We start from the raw sequence: 18,739 nt of genomic DNA on the forward strand, positions 1-18,739 counted from the left end.
CAAAAATGTTTGCAATGACATGTATGATGTAGGCTTTCCCAATTCTTTCAAACTTGAGAGTCCTGTGAAGCGTGTAAGATTTTATACCCATTTCACATGACATAATTAACCGTCCCACAGCAAATTCACAACAAAAATTAGCTGCCAAAAGCTGCTCTTGTTTTACTGCACAGTTTATAAGGTTTCAGCAAGTCAAAAACTTAGTAAACTGCATCTACATGCTTACATTGAGTGGAAGTAATATCAGACATTTTAAAGTTTAAGCAGAGCGCAAGTAGTGTCATTTGTATTTACAATGTATCATTCATTAGAACAGAACTAAAGTGTTGCTTCCTTGAAAAGTAGCATTGGTGGTATAGCTTATTTCAGAATGTAACTTCAAGGCAAAATGTTCAATTAATTCATTTTCCAACACTCACTTTAACTCATTGTGTCATAGAGGAATTGACATATATTCTCCTACACCACAAATAAAGGTAGAACAACTCTCATACAACAAGTAAAGCCAACAGTACCTTATTATAACAAACTTTAGTATTCCTCTGGCACCTCAACACTGCCTTCAGAGGAGTTCAGAACAAAAAGACCTACTAATAGCACCATATTTAAAAAAATAAAAAAACAATGAAAACCAACAAACAAAACAATTATCAAATAAAAAAAAAGCAATTAATTCAATAAGATACTTCTACTTAGTCCATATTCATAGCCCAATGGATACTAGCTATTCTATTTTAAAATATAAATAGATTTATTGTGCAGAAGTCTTTAAGAAATTGATGGATGGTAATTTATATATGAAATAATGTCATCCAGTTTGCCTTCAATTTTACATTCCATTTCCCTATGCTTGTTCATTTGTCATTCAGTGTCTCCAATATTTTCATGCATTGTGACAGGAGGTTTAGTTGTGTAACGCCTAGTTATGAGTGTCGCCTTTTGTCTTGTACAGTGTCACTAGAGTGCTTATTTTCCAGTTACCTTAGATATGATTGTGAGCACCCATAGGAGCAATTTCTGCCCAGACTCACCCAACATCTTGATCATGTCTGCTGTGACCTCTTCTGTACCTGTTGTCGTTCCTGACTTCATTTTTTTAGTACTGTTCTTCTTTTAAGGTGGGCTATTCTTCTTTCATTGTAGGCTGTGTAGGGGGCAGCAGCGCTTCTGTGAAGTTTTCTTCATTCAGAAGTTGCCAAATGTACTCCACCCATCTGCTTTTGATGTCCTATGGTTTAGTGAGCAGTTTGTTGCTAGCATCCATTATGACTGGTGTCTGATGATCATCTCCTTTTTCCTTCTGTTTGTGCTTTGCAACTTGATAGCTTCTTTGTGGCATCTCTTGAGTCACTTTCCAGAAGATGGTAAAATCCCTCTGATGTCTTGTTCTTTGCTATTGCAACTGCTTTTTTTAACCTTTTTGTTAGCCTGTCAGTGTTCTTTCTTAGCCTGTGGTCTGTCTTTTCTAACTTCCACTTTTTCCGGTAGTCCTCCTTTCTTTCAATAAGTTCCAGGGCTAGTTCACTACCAGGATTCTTTGTGTATTATTTCCATACCTAACGAGAAAAAAAAAAGTCTCATATATAGTGTCTTGTATAAATAATAGGTATCCAAGTAAAAATTCAAACTCAGTTTCTAAACATTCGAATTTGAAGTTTAATAGACATTAACTAAAAGTAAAAAAAATAATTCAGCGTTTTCATGCTTTAAAAATCAGTAGGACTTCATGAGAACCATATTCTATACATTTGAAGAAGTTTAAATAGCCTTTTAAATGCGTGTATATTACAACATCGAAGCTTTAGTTAATCGAATAACTAAAGCTCGATCTCGTAATATTGAAACCGGAAAATCTCGAACGTCCGTTTCAACCCAGGGAAAACACTTCCCTTGGCCGCTTCAAAAAAAAAAAAACTTTATTCCCGAAGTCAAGTGCCCCCCATCCCCAACTAAATATACCAACTCTGAGATTGCTCCAAATTGGAGAAAAGGGCATAATCCACAAAACGGCCAAGGGAAGCACTTCCCTGGGTTGAATCCGGCTGTTAGACATTTTACAGTTTCGATTTTACAAGATCGAGCTTTAGTTATTCGATTTAACTAAAGCTTCGATCTTGTAATCTAGACCCTTTTAAACAAATCACATGACATAAAATATCCAATTGTAGTCAAATTTGGTGTGTATCAATTCTATCTGCACACTGTAAGAAAAAAAAAAAATATATATATATATATATATATTTATATATATATATATATTTATATATATATATATATATATATATATTTATATTTATATATATATATATATATATATATATATATAATATATGTGTGTGTGTGTGTGTGTAGAAAATACCATCAATGAGTTTTGTTAAAAGAATTTGTAAATACAAAAATAATGTTTGTTTAAAAATTGACTAAATATCATCAGACAAGTTTGGAATTATTCCATTCAGCGATAGTTGAGCTTACCAGATTTAATGACCAATTGATCAGCTTTATTGTTGATGTTATTGATTTGATTTTGACTCATAATTCTATTTATTTTGAAAGCAAATATTTTTGCCAGGTGAAAGGTATAGCATTGGGAGCAAGTTGTGCCCCCCCCCCATCTACGCTAATCTGGTTATGTACAGCTGGAAAAGGGAACACATTTTGTGACTATTTACAAAGACATTAAGAAAAATGAGTGTGTTTCAAAGATACTCAGGAAACCCATATTTTCAAACAGTTGCCTCGATTTTTCTAGTTGCCACCTAGTTTTTTTCTAAGAAAAATATTTTCAAGGGACAACTGGTTAGAATTGCGAGAATGTGTTCTGATTACAGTGTTTTTCTCCCAAGAGGTGGAGAAAGTTTTTAAGATGTTTTTAGACAGAAACTACCCCCAAGATTTTTTAACAAAAGTTCAGAATGAAATGATTAATAATTGGGGTAAGAAATATACACCATTGCTAGGTATGTGGTCAGAAACCAAAAGCTGTTAACTGGACTATGGGACAACAATTTGTTCTCTAATGAGCTAGTGGTCTCACAAAATTTTTCCTCAAAAATGGTGAAAGATATTGTTAGGAACAATTGGAATATTCTGAAAGTGAATGAGGGGATGCACCTAGATTTGTTTTTAATACAGGTAGGAATTTTAAACCTTTATTAGAACACCCCAAAATCCATTCCACAGGCACCCATGTTAAAGGCACTAGAAAATGTGGTAGTTATGGACAATTTTAACACATTCTAGGTTATAATGTATACACTTAGATGGGTTTCCTTTCCCTTAGCACATGGTAACTGTGCTTCCACAGGAGTGGTGTATATAGCACTGTGTGAAGGATGTTTGAATTATTACATTTGTAAAACTGAATGGCATTTTAGGAATAGAATTTCTGAGCATTTTGTACGCTGTTTTAAAGCGAAACACTAACAATGCCTTATTCAAACACACAGGTGTGTACTGATAGGAAAGTTAAGTTTGACATATTGGAAGTGGTCCCTCACAATGAACCTGGGAAACCAGAATCAAGCACGTAGAATTGATCTGGCAGCTCAGATTAGATGCACCTAACAATCAGGGCTTAAATGAACACATTTCCATTGTCCCTATACTCAGTTCTAGAGCTGCCAGATTATGAGATGTTTTTAATGTATTTAGTCAGTTTTTAAGCACACATTGTTATTTATATATTTATTTACACATGTATTTTCTACATATATATATTTTTTTTCTTACACTGTGTAGATAATATTGATACATGCTTGTTTTGACTATCATTCGATATTTTATATCATGTGATTTTTTTAATAATCTGTTTAAACTGGTTCAAATGTGTAAAATATGGTTCTGATGAAGTCTTGCTGATTTTTTGGAACAAAAGCACTTAACCATTATTTACTTTTAATTTATGTCTGTTAAACTTCAAATTTGTATATTTGGAAACTGAGTTTGAATTTTTATTTGGATACCCATTATTTATACAAGACACTATGTGAGCCTTTTGGTTTTCTTGCTTGGTTTATTGGTCTGCGGCTGCACAGTCACTCGCTACAGTTGTTTGGTGATTTTTAATTTCATACCTGGCAGTGCTGCATATCTGTTTTATAGTCTTAACACATGCTGCCATTCTTCTTTGATTACACCTATTTCCTCTTCTGCCTGATGTGTAGAGCTTTGAGTATTTCTTGACCTTGAGCTTGTACTTCTGCTCCAATTAACTTCCAGGTCTTCAGCCCAGTCTCTGTTGATCTTAGAGCCTGTACTGAACACTATTTTCAGATGATTGTGACCACCAATGGTTTATGCTGTGGACTGACTGTTTCAGTGGTGATGACTTTGTAATGTCCTATTCTAAGACAATGCCCTTTCCTTGCAAGGAGGAAGTCTATCTGAGTAGAGTGTTAGTGATTTCTGTATGTGATCTTGTGACTGTTTCTCTTACAGAACCAGGTATTGGCCACCATCAAGCCATTTGCCAGGCAGAAGTCTAGAACAGGTGGAGCAACAGGAATAAAGGAGGAGGCCATGTGGATCTAGCCAATCCTTGTATCCTGTTCTCTCTGTCCCAATATGAATGTTCACAACCCCCATTATCAACACCAAGTCATGTTGCCTTATTTTACATAGTAGGTCCTGCAACATCTTCCTGCACACAAACTTTCCCTTCCCATCACAACCCTGCCGTGGGGCATAGGATGAGATTATGAATACTGCCTTATCTTTACACTAGAGTCTTATGGTTGAGTCCATCATTAATTCTGATGACATCCCTCACTGTCTTCGGAAGACTGTCCCTCACCACAATTCCCACACCCTTTCTAGTTTGTTCTCCCCATGAGTAGTATACTCTTGATCACAGTCCAAGTAGGTTTGCTGTACTTCCTTCCACCTTGTCTCTTGGATACACATGATGTCCCACATCGTCTTATTATCATGTCATCCACTTATAAGCTGCTTCCTGTCCATGAACCTATATTTAGTGAAACAATCATTAGTTCATGTTTGACAGATTGAGTTTATGTCCAGCTTTCACACAGCAGGGCTATCCCAGTCTGGGTAACTGGACACATGCTGGCCAGTATCTTATTGACACAGGGCTGCTGGCTTTTTGGCTGGTACATAGTGGTCAATAGAGGCACATAAACCCCTCCCATCCTTAGCAACTATGCAAGTATCTCCCTCCCACTGTGTGTGTGTACATGTATGTGTGTGTGTGTGTGTATATCTGTGTATCTATCTATATATATATATATATATATACATATATATATATATATGTGTGTGTGTGTGTGTGTGTGTGTGTGTATATATATATATATATATATATATATATATATATATATATATATATATATATATATATATATATATGTTAAGGCTGTGAGCTGTATTTCTTGTGGTATAGGGTGTGATTCCATCAGCCATCGTTTGCTTATTGTGTGACATTGAGCAAATTACTTAATGGCCTGTACTGCTGTTATAACAGTCCACAGATGGTACTGACATGACTGCCTGTGTGTATACATTGAAACATAACGTGTGTACACATATAATAACAGTAACACCCATCTGTTAACCATGCAAGACCACTGGACAGATGGTTATCAGGGGCAACCTAAAAGCACAGTTTGGTTAACTCATTCCCTCCAGTAGAGATCTTTTGAGTGTGCACCTTTATATTGCAGAGACGTTGCATGTGCGACATCATTCACAGAATAGTGAAGCTCATACGAGTTGCATATGAGCACTTGTATGCAGGAATGATTAAGGAGCACAGTTCTGATGGCTCCTTACATTTCTGAATATTGATGTTCTTTCTTGCATGATAAGCATAGCTATAATGCATGAAGCGTCATATGGCTGTACTTGCACATATGGCACTGTGCAGCTTTTCACCTACATTGAGATTGCAGGTGCTGTGGTGGTGTAAGTTGCCCAACACTTTCATATCATGCACCCGCACAGTAATTATACAACTCTCAATTAGCATGTTGTGCACAATCCATAATGAATGCATACAGTGCTCTTCTGCAGTGCAACCTAACCACACCTGTATAACCTCCTACTTTCATAGTATTTTTGATATCTTTCACTGTAAGTCATGTCTTGCTGTACCAGTACTCTGTACTTTCTGTCCCTCATCATCTCTGAGTGGAGTTAGTCCAGATGCTTTCAGGCCCAAGAGCCTGATGTGATATAGCTACTTTTGTAATATTCTAGCACTTGCAGTACTGTATTCATTCAAAGTGCACAGCCTATGATGCTTTTCAGTGTGTATTTTTTTTTTTTTATCTGAGTTTTGTCACTCAGTGGGGGTTGGCATAATGTTTATGGTGTTTACTTCACAGATACAATGTATATTGTTTGATTCTCACCTTTGGGAAATAGATTGGGCTTAAAATAGCCTGCAAGGGCATATAGCCTATTGGTCGCCTGTGAACCTATGAACCATTGCAGTTGCCTTAAGGAGACACAGCCTGAAACACTGCACCCTTTGTTTTGTGAACTTTTTTGCCTTCAGCACCTGTAGCATTTTTTTTCGGGTTGGCTTTTTATCCTTATGCTTGCTGACCAGCAAGCTCCCCGTATTGAGACTCCACCCATGCCTTCATGTACGAGGGGTGTAATTAGTAAAGTATGTGACTAGCCACCTGAAAGAGCTGTCATCCAGGCAGCCATAAGAGTTTCTTGTATCAGGGCCATAACCACAATCTGCTAGTGACACAGTCCTTCATCCCCTACTCTTGGTAAGTCTATAAATAGTTGTAATTTTTTTGCGGGTATGAGCATTCGCCAAAATGAACATTCGATGGTTAGGGATCAATGAAGAAAGGTTTCTTGAAGTGAACCTTCGATGACTTAATAGAGACACCCCAACACATGCTCACTGCTCATGCTGGAATAGTGTAACCCAATTTCTGTGTAGTGGGTTCACTTCTGGGTTTACATGCTTGAGGGTTCTGTGTAGCACTGTAACAGCAGGTGAGCCAGCCAAGAACCACCACAACCAACTTCTAGGATGGGGAAGATGTAGTTATTTATTACATATCCTCTCTTTCCTAGCTATTCCAATGCCCAAGTGACTTGTTCAGTCTTTAGTCATCTAAGTTGCAGTTAGGGCTTTATCCCTTTGCTTTACAAAGCTGACAGTATCCATGACATTTTATAAATCTAAGGTTCACATTGACTCTGTGCTGTACATCCTGCCTGCCTACTGTTACATCACCACCGCAGTCTTCAAACAATATAAGATAGAACTGAGGTTCTAAATTAATTTTTGAAATGAATGTGGCAGAATGCAGTATTTATTTCATTCTCTGGCATACTGAATGCCTCCTGGGAAATACAACACATATATATATATTGTGTGTGTGTGTGTGTGTTTACAATATACAGCGGATATAAAAAGTGTACACACCCCTGTTAAAATGCCAGGTTTTTGTGATATAAAAACGTGAGACCACAATAAATCATTTGAAGACTTTCCCCACCTTTAATGTGACTTATAACTTGTACAATTCATTTTAAAAACAATGTTAGGGGACAAAATATAAAAAAAAAACGTACAGTAAGCTGGTTGCATAAGTGTGCACACCCTTAAACTAATACTTTGCTGAAGCAACTTTTGATTTAATTGCAACATTCAGTCTTCTTGGGTAGGAGTCTTTCAGAATGGCACATCTTGACTTGGCAATATTTTCCCACTCTTCCTTACAAAAGCGCTCCAAATATGTCAGATTGCGAGGGCATCTCTTGTGCACAGCCCTCTTCAGGTCACCCCACAGATCTTCTATTGGATTTAGGTCTGGGCCATTCCAAAACTTTAATTTTCTTCTGGTGAAGCCATTCTTTTGTTGATTTGGATGTATGCTTGGGGTCATTGTCATGTTGAAAAGTGAAATTCCTCTTCATCTTCAGCTTTCTAGCAGACCCCTGAAGGTTTTGGGCAAAAAGTGACTGGTATTTGGAACTGTTCATAATTCCCTCTACCTTGACTAAAGCCCTAGTTCTAGCTGAAGAAAAGCAACTGCAAAGCATGATACTGCCACCACCATGCTTCACCATGGGGATGGTGTTCTTTTGGTTATGCAAAGTCTTGTTTTTGCGCCAAACATACCTTTAGGAATTGTGGCCAAAAAGTTCAACCTTGGTCTCATCCGACCATAACACATTTTCTCACATGCTTTTGGGAGATTTGATGTATTGTTATGCAAATTTTAGCCGGGCTTGGATGTTTTTCTCTGTAAGAAAAGGCTTCCGTCTTGCAACCCTACCCCATAGCCTAGACATTTGGAGAGTACAGGAGATTGTTGTCATATGTAGTACACAACCAGTACTTGACAGAAATTCCTGCAGCTCCTTCAGTGTTGCTGTAGGTCTCTTGGCAGTCTCCCTGACCAGTTTTTGTCTTGTCTTTTTATCAATTTTGGAAGGATGTCCAGTTCTTTGCAATGTCACTGTTGTCCCATATTTTCTCCAATTTTTGATGACCGCCTTCATTGTGTTCCATGGTATATCCAATGCTGTAGAAATTTTTTTGTACCCTTCTGACTGATACCTTTCAACAATGAAATCTCTTTGATGCTTTGTAAGCTGTCTGTGAACCATGGCTTTTGCTGTAGCAGGCAACTGAGTAAATGTCTGGAAAATCCTACTAAGACAGCTCAACTTTATTTGGGGTTAATCAGATTCTCTTTAATTGATGGCGGGTGTGTACTCAAGAAGACTGAATGTTGTAATTAAATCAAAAGGTGCTTCAACAAAGTATTAGTTTAAGGGTGTGCACACTTATGCAACCAGATTGCTGTATATTTGAGCATTATTTTGTATACATTTCCCAGCTGCACTATTTAATCTTATGAAAATTGCTTCATCCCTTTGTTAATGATTCCAGTTCTAGAGCTTTTATTTCCGCTGCAATATTCAGTCCCTCATTTACAGCTGGTTTAATCTTTAATTTTCACTTTCATATAATTGCTTTTTTGTCAGCTAATAACATTAAACTTAAGACCACCTTAATATTTCTTGACAGTTGTAAACACAGACACCAACTCAATAGCATCATCACCTTAATGTAATACATTCAACCAACAACTGTGTCATTGCATTCTGTAAGGAGTCCTTAAAATAATTAAACTGTACATATTCCTAGAAAATGTCTTCCCAGTTAACCATCTATTACCCTGCATATCTGCAACATCTAGCATCTGGTGTCCTTTTGGGGGAAGTCCTCTGAAGTTTACTCCAAGCATAGAAGTACTTTGTATGGACTTTATGGACTTTGTAGCATATCTAGAGACCTTACAAAATTCCTCCCATTGCTCATTTGTAATTTGTCATTCTGATATTCCCTTCTAGTCTTTATCTCCACTGATTTGTTTTTATAAATATTGGTTAACATTTTATTTGCTGTACTAATATTCCTATCTTAACAGCCTCTTCTGCTTATTCCACTAAAAACCCTACCAGAGTTGTTTTTTCACTCCATATGCCCCCCTTTCTTTCTCTTTCTGTCTATATTTTCTCAAAAGTCCCTTTCCACTCCGTCAGGTTTTCCTTATGACTTATTTGCTGCCAGTAGCTTGACACTTTTCCAGGTGTATATTCCTGTTTGCAAAATATTTCTCTATTGCCTTACTAGTATATCCTTGATAATGTTAACTTTAATTTTTTTATACACACACAAACTATCCCCATTAGTTTTCTGTTATCCTTACAGGCTTGTCTCCAAAACTGTACTCTCTCTCTATCACTTATACCTCCATCTTACTGTCTATCATCTTTTCCCCATTTGGTTTATAACCGTCTGCTTATGCTGTATATAAAAGTCTCACTTGTGTAACTTTAAAGTAGCTCTTCAAATCAGATGGACTTAAACCACCCTGTTCAGTAGGAACAATGAGTTTATCGCACTCTGCTTTTAGCATTTTCCCTTTGCAAATAAATAAATTCAGCTGTTTATTAAATTATCCACAAATTTTCCTCTTGGTGATACACCTATGCTTGATCTATGTACAGGACCAAAGAAATGAACATTTTCACTGCTGTATTTTACCATTCATAACTATTGTCACTAGTTTCCAACATACAATTTTTAAAAAATGTTCTGTTTAGTCTCTTCCCATATCATCAGGTGACACAATAGAATCCATTTTCATCCATATGCTTAAGTAGTTCATCATTTCATGTCCCCATAAGTATGGATATTCTTGAACTAATTGTAGTAAAGACGCACAGTTTACTGCTATAGGTTTTTATGCTTATTTGTTTTATACCTTGAGAATACTTGAAACTTTTATTAAGGTGTCCCAAAATATCTTAATTTCAGATTCAGGATTTGTCAAGTACAAGACAATAATATCCACAAACAAAGATAGTGATGTTCTTCGTGTTTCACTTTTGCAGTCATCACATTTGGGTTATCTGCCTGCAGGTAGCCCTTAGCCAGCCTGAATACCAGAGTCTTTAGATTTCTGCATCAGATGCTGTCACTTCTTCTGTGACGTCAGGTCATCAGGGGTATAAAACATGCAGCCGATGCCATTACATCAGTCTTTTTTGCCGTGCCCGAAGCAGAAGCAGTTCGCAAGTGCCGGTCGGCCAACTTCTGAAATTTTCGTTTTCGAGTTTCAGACCTGAAGTCTTCAAAAAGATAAATACCTCATTGGGGATCCTTTTTTCTTGCTGTAACTGATGTCAGAAAAAATTAACAATTGTCTTGCCTGTGGAAAACAAATACCTCATAGAGATTTTCATTCTTTCTGTGTCACCTGTTTAGGCGCAGACCACGACGTCCCTCACTGTTGGTTTTGTGCCTTGTTCAACACCCGAACTGTACGTCGTCGGGCTATTTTGTAGCTAAATACTTTCGTTCTCTATCTCCGTACTCTGAAATGGCTTTAAGCCATCTGACTACCGGTCTTCCTAAAAAATGTAAGGATAAAGACGGAGACAGATCGCTTAGGTCCAGAACTGCTGACGCTTCCGTTAAGTTAGTTGCTAGTCCGCCGGTACTCAGTAAGGCGCTTTCGCAGCCCCTGATACCTGCTACTACAGATTTGCAGGCCTCTACTGAGACCCATTCAGAGTCCGGTATGCCGCCAGATGGTTCTTCGACTATGGAACCTGTGGATGTCTATACTTTGGATGGGTCTGGAGCCGCTGTGCAGGCACCGGCTTCTGAGGGTGTATTCAGGCCTACCGATTTTCATATTAAACCGACTTCATTTCAAGCTAAGACTACCAAGTTCCTCAGGCCTAAAGCTCGCACTAAGCCTAGAAAACAGATGACCAAAGCGCATTCTCAGGCCTATGTGCCTCAGAAACAACTGATTAGAATGGCTGAAGACCTTATTACCTTAACTCATTACATCCGAGTGACGCCTCCAGGTGCATCTGCAGTTACCTCCTACTGCTCCTCTAGGCATCAAATATTGCTTGTACATATTTGCATTAATAATTCCAAAATCATGCTACATACAAAGTATCAGAATATTTTATCTTGACGCATGCATGATAGCAAACACAACTGTATTGATATTTGACCTCTATCAATGAGTATTTGTTAGAATTGTTAAGGTGATCACTTCATTTTTAAAGGAACAGGCCACGCCCACTAGTAGTTAAAGGTATACAAACAAAAGAGTTTACTGCAGGGAATGAGTTAATTAGGGGAAGCCAGCCTTCCCCCCTCTAAGAGACCTAGAACTGATTTTCTTTCTGATTGTTCTGATCAGGAATCTGATATCTCTGCTCCTTCTGACTACCAGGATTTACCCTTATGTACTTATGAGGATTCTAATGCAGAGGATTGCATTTCCTGTGCTTCCCCTCCAGAAGATTTTTCTTTTGGTGAAATCTTGCATACCCTTAAGGAGCATTTCCGCTGGGAAAGCCAGGACTATTCTCAGTCCAAAAAGAGACTTAGGGAATTTTTAAACCTGCCTCAACACAGGCCTCTAGCTGTCCCTCCTGTTCTGGAGATTGTAGATGATGTTTTCTTGGAATCCAGCCTTACCCCAGACATTTTGCCTCCAGCTCCCAGGAAACCTGACAGGTACTACAGAGTACCTGACTCTCACAAATTCCTTTTCAAGAATCCTACTGCGGATCCAGAGATATTTCTGTGCCCAGGGTATTCACAAAGTGCCTAACTCCAGACATTGCATTTTGCAGGCAGAGAAATATTCAGATTTACCCATACTTGGACGATTACCTGATTCAGGCAGAGAGTCAGGACTTGCTATTACAACACCCCATTTCCCAAGGACCAAAAGGCTTTAAGTCTACTACTGCCAAAAATCCTACCCCTTCTGATAGGGATTCTAGAGCTTTAGACAGATGGGGTAAGAAAGTATACACTTCTGCTACTTTGGCCATTAGGGCTTTAAATTGCCAGTTTCATATGTTGAAGTATCAGCAGCATATTATGGGATTAATTAAACAGAAAATGATGTTAATTCCTGACTGTGCTGAACACAAAAATTTACAAGAGTTGATGCAGTCTGCTGACCAAGTAGGTAAACATACTTTGCAATGTGGTTTTGATGCTGTAGAGGCATCTTGCAGGACTGCTGTCACTGGGTCTGTACTTAGAAGGCATGCTTGGTTTAAGGAACAAAACTTGCCAGATCATTTTAAGCTAAATTACTGGATGCTCCCTTAAACCAAGAGTGCCTTTTTGGCATCAAAGCAGAAGTCCTCAAAAAGATGAAGGAAAAAGCTAAATCTATGCAAACTGTTAAAGATTTCTTACAAGTACAGCCACCTAGATTCAGTAGGCATTGGCCTTCAAAGAACTGGTCCTTTCCAGTCCCTTCCAGGCCTTCTCAGTCCAAACACAGGAGCAGCAGACCACCAAGGCTTCAGTCTCTGGCTATGCACAGATCTAAGCATTGGGGGCCCCCACTTCCAAAGCAGGGAGTAGTAAGCCACTCCCCTATGGAAAAATGTCACAATGACTTATCCTTAACTCTTCCAAGTATTGTTCAACTACTTGCTCCCTTAGGAGGAAAGCTCACCCTGCATGCAAAAAACTGGGAACTCGTTACCCAAGACAAATGGGTTTTAAACAGTTTCCCTAGGATACAGATTCCACTTCCACTCACTCCCAACCCCAAGTGGACGGCCAGACCTCCCCCCAAACCAGTGGGCAGAGGTCCAAAAACAAGTGATCTCTCTCCTCAGTATCAGGGCAGTTCAACCTGTCCCAGCAGAACAAAGGGGACAAGGTTTTTATTCAAGACTGTTCCTGGTTCCCAGAAAAGAAAACTCCTGGCGTCCTATCCTGGACCTTTCTATTCTCAACACCTTTCTGGTGGTTCCAAAATTCAAAATGCTAACTCTTCCAACAGCTTCTTCCTGTGCTAGCCAAGGATGCCTGGCTGGCAACTCTAGACTTAAAAGAAGCTTACCTGCACATCCCAATAAGGAAATCCTGCAGAAAATACCTATACTTCAGGGCAGGCTCCATGCACTATCAGTTCTCTGCACTTTCCTTTGGCATTTGTAAAGAGACTTCTAACTTCACTGGGGTAACACCATCAACGAGAAGAAATCACACCTATTACCCTGCCAACAGATTGTATGCCTGGGAGCAAGCTTGAACACAACTTCCCAGATGGCATTCCTCACTCTAAAGAAACAAGTTAATTTGACAACCTACGTCAAACTACTGGCCACAAAAACCCAGCTATCTGCAAGGAAAATCCTGCAAGCCCTGGGGTTCATGGCCTCTTGCATTCTGTTAATTCCATGTGCAAGACTGCATATGAAGAAACTTCAGTGGTGTCTAAAAAGTCTATGGAGTCAACATTCACAGGACCTAGACACGATGATTCCTATCATTTCTTGTCTAAGGGCAGAGTTGCTTTGGTGGGCAGAGGCCTGCAACCACAACAAGGGATTCCCTTTCACTCTGCCCCCTGCCGCCCAAGCCCTAACAGGCACATCAGACTACGCATGGGGGGCATACATGGCAGGGGAGTGCATTCAGGGCAAATGGAACCCAAGACAGATGCACCTGCATATCAATCAAAAAGAAATGTTAGCTGTACAGAATGCTCTGACAGCCTTAAAAGACCTTATTCTTCCAGGACAGCTATTGGTAAAGACAGACAAACACCACAGTTATGTGGTACATAAACAAGCAGGGGGGAACCCATTCCTACCCACTCTGCAGACTCGCACGAATGGAAACTGGAACCCAAAATATTCAAGTTCTTGAGGGAAAAATGGGGGTCACCAGAGGTAGACCTGTTTGCCTCCTCTCAGAACTACCGATTGAACAAATTCTGCACCAGAACTCCCCACAGTCAAGCTTGGAAAGTGGATGCCCTGTCCTTTTCCTGGGAAAGCCTCTCAGTTTATGCCTTTCCCCCCTGCCTCTCCTCTCGAAGGTTCTACTAAAGGTCAAACAGGACAACCCAAGGACAATACTGATTGCACCAGAATGGCCCCGCTAGCACTGGTACCCCCTTCTGCGTAGTCTGTCAGTGCTGCAACCTTGGCATCTGCCTCAGACCCCTTCCCTGCTGTCAAAGCAGGCGGGCCAGATTCTGCACCCTCCGTTTCAAACCCTGAACCTTGCAGCCTGGCTAATTCCCTGAGCTCGCCTCCAGCAACCCTCAGTAAGCAGGTGCTGGATGTCATTCCTGAGGCAAGGAGGCCTAGTACTAGAAAATCCTATTCAGAAAAATGGAAAAGATACTGTTCCTGGAGCCAGGCTTGGGGGATGGGCACAGTGGTGCCCAGCTTACCTCATATTCTAGATTATTTAACAGAAATGCTCCACAAGGGCCCATCTTTCTCTTTAGTTAAGATTCATGCCTCTGCCATATCAGCATCCCCTGCTAAAACAATTCCTTAGAGGGGCCAAAAATTTAAGACCCCCCCAGGAGAGCTCCCACTCCAGCCTGGGGCCTTAACTTTGTATTGGAAAAACTCACCCCTCCCCGCCCCCTGTGAACCAGCTGCTACAGCAGAATTTAAATTCCTTTCTTGGAAAACAGCTTTACTTCTAGCCATCACGTCAGCAAGAAGAGTGTCTGAACTGCAGGCCCTCATGGCAGTGGAACCCTTCATTATCTTTCATGCGGGCAGAGTTTCCCTCACGACTAATCCATCCTTTACGCCCAAGGTGGTGTCTAGTTTGGCTGTAAACCAATCCATTTAATTGCCTACTTTTTTTCCTAATCCTCAGAATAAAGAGGAAAGGATACTGCATTCTCTGGACTTACACAGCTTAGATTCTATTTGGACAGGACTAAGCCTCTCAGAAAATCTGACCAGCTGCTAGTTAGCTTTGCTGCAGGGGCAGAGGGGAAGGCCATTTCAAAGCAAACCATTTCCAAATGGATAGCACTTTGCATCCATTTCTTCTACAGGCACCATGGAAAACCTCCCCCACAGGGGATAAGAACACATTCCACCAGGGCTGCATCTACCTCTACTGCATTTCTCGGAGGAGTCCCTACCAAGGGACATCCTGGAAGCTGCATCCTGGAGCTCTGTACATACTTTCACCAAGCATTACCACCTGCCTATCTTTTCTAAATCCAGAGGTGGATTTGCCACAGCAGTCTTACAGGGCCTTATAGGTTCATAGGTTCATACTAGGCTATCTGCCCTAGGGCATTTATAAGCCTAGCCAGAGTGAGTTTGGCTTTCGCCACCCATTTTAAATTAATTTTGCTATGCCCTTTTTCAAGGTTAGTATACTGTGCCTCTGTCTAACAGTGACACAGAAGTGATACCCGGGGTAAACCTATGATCTCCCATCCACTCATCAAGATTCCTCTTGAAGAGAGTCAATGAGGGACTCTGCCTAACCTGGACTGGGATTTTTTTCCAGAGTGAAGGGAGCCTCTGGGTTATGAATCTGTCCCTCCAGCATGTCCTATTTATTTCAGTGCTGAGGTTCAAGTCTCTCGAGCGTGTAGCTCGATGGGATTTGGATTTTCTGAGGTGCAGCATGTCCATTAATTCTGGGTTGGACATGGCTTTATACGTCAGGCACAGATCGCCTCTGAGCAGGTGGTATGCCACTGAGTAGAGCTGGAGTTTCTTTAACCGGGCAACATATGGCATTTGTTTGAGCCCTTTGATCCTCCTGGTGAGGTACTTTTGGGGTCTTTCCAGTTGCTGCAGGTGTCTGGTAAAGTACATCCCAAAAGGGGCATTGTACTCTATTATGGACCTGATGAGGGATGAGTAAAGAGGCACGATGACCTCCCCTGATCTAGATGTGAATCCCTTCATGATTAGGTGGGCTATATAAAATGTTTTTCTAACCACTTTGGCCACGTGGTTGTCAAATGAGAGTTTGCTATCAACCTGGGTCCCCAGGTCCCTAATTACTTCTTCTGTACTTAATGGATTACCCCCTATGTGGTAATTTGTGGGCACTTTGTTTTTGCCAAAGGGGATGACTATACACTTTTTGGCGTTTAGCTTGAGGCCATGGCTCTGGCACCAGTTGTCTGTTTCCATGAGGCTCTTTTGGAGGATGCTTGTGTCGGCTGGAGAGTCGATTATGGCACCCAGTTTGCAGTCATCTGCGAACTTGGTCAGCCACAGTCCTTCCGTGTTTGCCTGTACCTCCGAGAAATATATACCGAACAAGAGAGGTCCCAGGACTGAGCCTTGTGGGACGCCACTTGTAACTGGTTTGGAGTCTGACATGGCTCCAGCAATTCTAACCATGTGGGTTCTGTCCTTGAGCCAGTTTGCAACCCATCTAGTGACATAGGGGTTTATATTTAAGCTGGTGAGATTATCTATAATGCCCGAGTGGGGTATTGTATCGAAGGCTTTTGCGAGGTCCAGGTAGGCTGTGTGGACCACCTTCCCCTCGTCAATGGCCTTGGTGACTGTTTCAAAGAAATCGACCAGGTTTAAGAGGCAGGATCTGTCTTTAACAAAGCTGAACTGGGTAGGATCCAGTGTCTGTAGGTCCCCAATATCTTTATTTATGAGGTCCATGATGATCCTTTCCATGGCTTTGCAGACCAAGCTAGTCAGGCTTATGGGGTGATAGTTTCCAGGATCTGTTGAGGCACCACCTTTGTGGAGAGGGACCACTGTTGCTGTACGCCACTCTTTGGGTACATATCCTGTAGTAAGGCTGAGATTGAACAGTAGTTTTATGTTTGGGTTTAGCTCTTCTTGGAGTTCATGTAGGAAGCAGCCCGGGACACCGTCTTGTCCCATTGATGCTGTGTTTTTTGCTTTGGAGAGGGCGGCTCTTACCTGAGCATCTGAGATGTCAGGGGGGCAGCACTCTGCTGGGATAGATATTCGCCCTTTTGGTGGGGGAGGGGGGGGGTTTGCGCTGAACCTTTCAGCTAGGATGTTGGCAATGTCTGTGGGTTCGGTGTATTTTTTGTTATTTTGGACTAATTATTGCTAGCCCTAATGCTCTTTAACTACCTCCACCCTACCTTAGCTTTGGGAATCAACCCGAATGTGATGACTGCAACAGTGAAACACGAAGAACATAGTACAGTTGTGTACACTTACCATAAATGTAGATGTTCGAGTGTATTCACTGTTGCAGTCCTGGTTACCCTCCTTCCAGCCCCCTGACTTCTCTTGACTTTTACCTTTTCTCCTTATTTGGCATGTATTGTATCATGTGTATTTGCTTTTTGCTGGGGGTGTATCATACCATATAATTGCTTCCTATTGTGGGGGAACCTGACATCTGGGGCAAGAAAAACTGATGTAATGGCGTCAGCTGCATGTTTTATACCCCCTGACGACCTGACGTCATGGAAGAAACGACAGCGTCCGATGCAGAAATCCGTAGACTCTGGTATTCAGGCCGGCTGAGGGCTACTTGCAAGCAGATAACCCAAATGTGATGACTGCAACAGTGAATACACTCGAACATCTGCATTTATGGTAAGTATGCACAACTGTACTTTTCTTTGCTACCATATCAGTTGTATCACTTAATTTACAAGTCCATTATCTTTTTAGCTAACGGTTCCAAATGTATGGGAAATAAGAGAAATGGAGGACAGTGCCTTCAAAATATTCAACAACTTTCTTCCTACTAACTTCAAAATTTATTTGTGAATTTCCCCCCTTTCTTGGAGATTTCCCTTTTCCTGGGTAAAACATCACATTTTTATTTGTCCTTTATGTGTTGTGACTTAATTGTTGATCTTCCACTTCACCAAGCCTTGGAATAAATATGCTTTCCAAAAAAGCTTCCAGATGTCTCTACCTGATTTTCCCACTCATCTGCTCTATGTAGAGTTTCATAGAATCAGTGAAATATCTCCATGATCTCTTCAGGATTTCTGTTTAATCCTCTTTGCATACAGTCATTTAGTGGTTTCATGCCAGGAAAGAGCACTACAGATGCGATGTTTGCTCTGAGAGTGTTGATGGAGAAGTACAGAGAAGGTCAGAAGGAGTTGCATTGTGTCTTTGTGGACTTAGAAAAAGCATATGACAGAGTGCCCATAGAGGAGTTGTGGTATTGTATGAGGAAGTCGGGAGTGGCAGAGAAGTATGTAAGAGTGGTACAGGATATGTACAAGGGTAGTGTGACAGCGGTGAGGTCTGCGGTGGGAGTGATGGATGCGTTTAAGGTTGAGGTGGGATTACATCAATGATCAGCTCTGAGCTCTTTCTTATTTGCAGTGGTGATTGACAGTTTGACAGACGAGATCAGACAGGAGTCCCCATGAACTATGATGTTTGCAGATGACATTGTGATCTGTAGTGAGAGTAG

General features: G+C 40.6%; 1 protein-coding gene across 7 annotated transcripts in view; it reads left to right on the forward strand.

Annotated features, from left to right (window-relative positions):
- GIT2 (GIT ArfGAP 2) overlaps positions 1–18,739 on the forward strand; it is a 1,410,467-nt gene that overhangs the window by 1,043,102 nt on the left and 348,626 nt on the right. The gene's annotated exons all lie outside the window — the stretch shown is intronic.

The sequence above is a fragment of the Protopterus annectens genome, chromosome 4.part0 (genome assembly GCF_019279795.1).
Source record: "Protopterus annectens isolate FY-2018-M chromosome 4.part0, PAN1.0, whole genome shotgun sequence".
Classification (NCBI taxonomy): domain Eukaryota; kingdom Metazoa; phylum Chordata; order Ceratodontiformes; family Protopteridae; genus Protopterus; species Protopterus annectens.